Below are 3548 nucleotides of genomic sequence, written 5' to 3'. Positions count from 1 at the left end.
AATATAAAATATGGTTGAAAATCTTATATATGGAAAATATATGTCCTTCTGAGTTTCCATGATTTTACTCAGAGTTTTCTAAGGCACAGAAGCATTTTTCCTTATGGGAATATCATTCCTGGCCTTAGAAACAAACATGTATTTAAAATAGAAAAAATAATGTTTTAAATCATTAAATAATGATTTTGGTAAATAAAAATAGTATATGAGTTCAGATCACCAACTTTGGTTGGGAGTGCTACTAGGCATCATGAGCTAGTAGTGTAACCCAAGCAAGGTAGAGGTGATCTCATGTCAAAGAAAAGAGTTTTCGAAATTCATTTTTAAAAATAAATAAATTTGCCACGGGTTTTGGATCAACAAGCAAACAAGCATACATTCATACAAGGCATTCATAGCATTCACAACATCATTAGAAAAAGTTTTAACAAGCCCTGATTTTTGCAACATAAAACATTGGTGGTGAAAAACAGGGTGAGACAAGAACTTATCTACTTAATAATACATTTCTTGGTACAAGTGCAGGGAAGTGCTACGGCAACAAAAATCCTTCCCCGGACACGGTGCCAGAAATCCTTCTGCTACATCGACAGAAACCTTCTGTCCTCTCTTGAGCTTGCGCTGGTTTTCCCTTGGAGAGGAAAGGATGATGCAGCACACGAGCAGTAAGTATTTCCCTCAGTTTGAGAACCAAGGTATCAATCCAATAGGAGAATCGCGTCAAGTCCAGAGTACCTGCACAAACACAAAAGAGCTTGCACCCAACGCTATAAAGGGGTTGTCAATCCCTTCAAGATTGATTGCAAAGTGAGATCTGAAGGCCGAAAGTGCAACGAAGTAAAAGAGTAAGGCAGAAAATATGGTGTGAAGTAGACCCGGGGGCCATAGTGTTCACTAGAGGCTTGTCTCAAAATATCAAATATTACGGTGGGTGAACAAATTACTGTCGAGCAATTGATAGAACCGTGTAAAGTCATGACGATATCTAAGGCAGTGATCATACATATAGGCATCACGTCTGAGACAAGTAGACCGATATTTTCTGCATCTACTACTATTACTCCACACATCGAGCGCTATCCAGCATGCATCTAGTGTATTGAGTTCATGACGAACAGAGTAACGCCTTAAGCAAGATGACATGATGTACAGGGATAATCTCAAACCAATGATGAAAACCCCATCTTTTTACCCTTGATGGCAACAACATGATGCGTGCCTCGCTACCCCTTCTGTCACTGGGTTTGGTCACCGCACGGTATGAACGCAAAACCAAGCACTTCTCCCATTGCAAGAATCATAGATCAAGCTGGCCAAACAAAACCCACAACTCGAAGAGAATTACAAGGATATGAAATCATGCATATTAGAGATCAGAAGAAACTCAAATAAGACTCATAGATAATCTGATCATAAATCCACAATTCATCGGATCTCGACAAACACACTGCAAAACAAGATTACATTGGATAGATCTCCATGAAGATCATGGAGAACTTTGTATTCAAGATCCAAGAGAGAGAAGAAGCCATCTAGCTACTAGATATGGACCCGTAGGTCTATTGGGAACTACTCAGGCATCATCGGAGAGGTCATGGTGTTGATGAAGAAGCCCTCCATATCTGAATCCCCCCTTCGGCAGGGCAACAGAATGTGCCCTAGATGGGATCTTGCGGAGACAGAAGCTTGCGACGGCGGAAAAGTACTTTCGGTGATCTCTTGATTTTTTCTGGAATTTTTGGGAATATATAGGCGAAAGACCTAGGGCAGAGGTGGCCGAGGGAGCCCACAAGCCTGGGACGCGCGGGCCCCCCTGGTCGCGGCTAGGGGGCTTGTGGGGTCCCTGGTGACCCCCTGCTTTGGTTCTCTAATTCCCCGATCTTCTTCTATTTCGGAAAAATCTTTTTGGAAGTTTCATTCCGTTTGGACTCCATTTAAAATCCTCCTCTGAAAAGGGTGAAAAACACGGAAAAAACAGGAACTGGCACTTGGCAATGAGTTAATAAGTTAATCCCAAAAAAAATATATAAAAGGCATACAAAACATCCAAAGTTTGACAAGATAATAGCATGAAACCATCAAAAATTATAGATACGTTGGAGACGTATCAGGAAGTCATAAGAGTGAATGTAAGTGGATAGACCACCAGCCGAGCAGCCTATAACAAAAGCCTGGAATTCTAGAAACAGGTGCCATCCTACATAGATCAGAGTATTACTCAAGATATCTACTACACTATTGAACTATATGAAGTACGAACTGAGAAGTAATTTACAAAAGATTCTGCCAACCTGAAATTCCTCTTCGACATTTCCGAAAAATGATGCACCGTCACAATACCTTACCTTCACTTCATTCCAATTTTAAAAGTATGCAGGTTCAAATGAAATAATTTTCAGCAATGTCTAAGTGTAGTGCCTCTATGATGTCACAGCACAGAGTGTATTAGAAAGATGGCTCCCACGCAAGAAAAGGTTCCTTGAATCCAACTAGAACAACACGACATTACCTATGTGCAATGCCCAATCCAGTCGAAAAAAGGTTAGAATATTACATGTAGTAAATCATTGACAATCCTTTACGGTGATCATAAATCAATCAAAAAGTAGGATGCAGGCAAGATAACTAGCTGTCTAGACTCCTCATTTGTATACCAAACTAAAGAACATCAGAACAAGCCATCGCTCATTTACACACTGAACTTTGGACACTTGAAACAGGGCTATGTATTCTGTTCATCAGGAACCATGGCTTTGACACCAGAAAGTACCTGGATTCTGTAGTTCATCGTCACTCAAGATGCCGATGAACTCGGCCCACCTTTCCATGAGGTTAGAGGAACCTATATTTGTCTCCTTGCGCTGAGCGCACCATGTCAGGTTCCTGCACCAGCTTTCACCCTGCAGGCCAACACCAAAACAAAGCTTCAGTCATCTTTGTTGACACATAACATCAAACAGATAGTGGGATGAGACGCCAGTCGTCAGCACCAAGTGGAGGAGCCACTTGTCGGACCCGTTCTCGAACCCCGGGAGCCAGTGGTACCCAGGCGGGTTCCCATCTAGGCACACGCCGCCCTTCTCCCTCGCGCCGGCGATGAGGGTGAGGTCCACGAGCGTGGGGAGCCAGTGGTCGTAGGACGGGTAGGACGTGGTGGATGGGGAGAGGCATCGCGGGAGGGGTGAGGAAAAATGCGGTGACGGAGGCATCACGGGTGGGGGTGAGGAAGAATGCGGCGGTGGAGGCTAGGACCGGCTACGGCAGGGACCAACAGCGGTAGCTCGGCGAAGGCTGGGACCGGCGGCGGTGGCTTGGCGGAGGTTAGGACCTACGGCAGCTCGGTGGAGGCTAGGACCGGAGGCAGCTCGACGGAGGCTAGGACCAGCGGCGGCAGCGTGTAACCCTAGAGGCGCGCGGGTGCAGATGAGATGTGGGCGTGGGTGCGCATTGTGGGTGGGGCGTGGCCGCCCTGGTGAGGGCGGAGTGGATAGTGCGGGGATATATGCAATGATGTGGTGGATGTGTGCCACATCATGGATCCGTGGCCT

The sequence above is a fragment of the Hordeum vulgare genome, chromosome 3H, assembly GCF_904849725.1.
Source record: "Hordeum vulgare subsp. vulgare chromosome 3H, MorexV3_pseudomolecules_assembly, whole genome shotgun sequence".
Lineage (NCBI taxonomy): Eukaryota > Viridiplantae > Streptophyta > Magnoliopsida > Poales > Poaceae > Hordeum > Hordeum vulgare.
Note: the sequence above shows the minus strand (reverse complement) of the source record.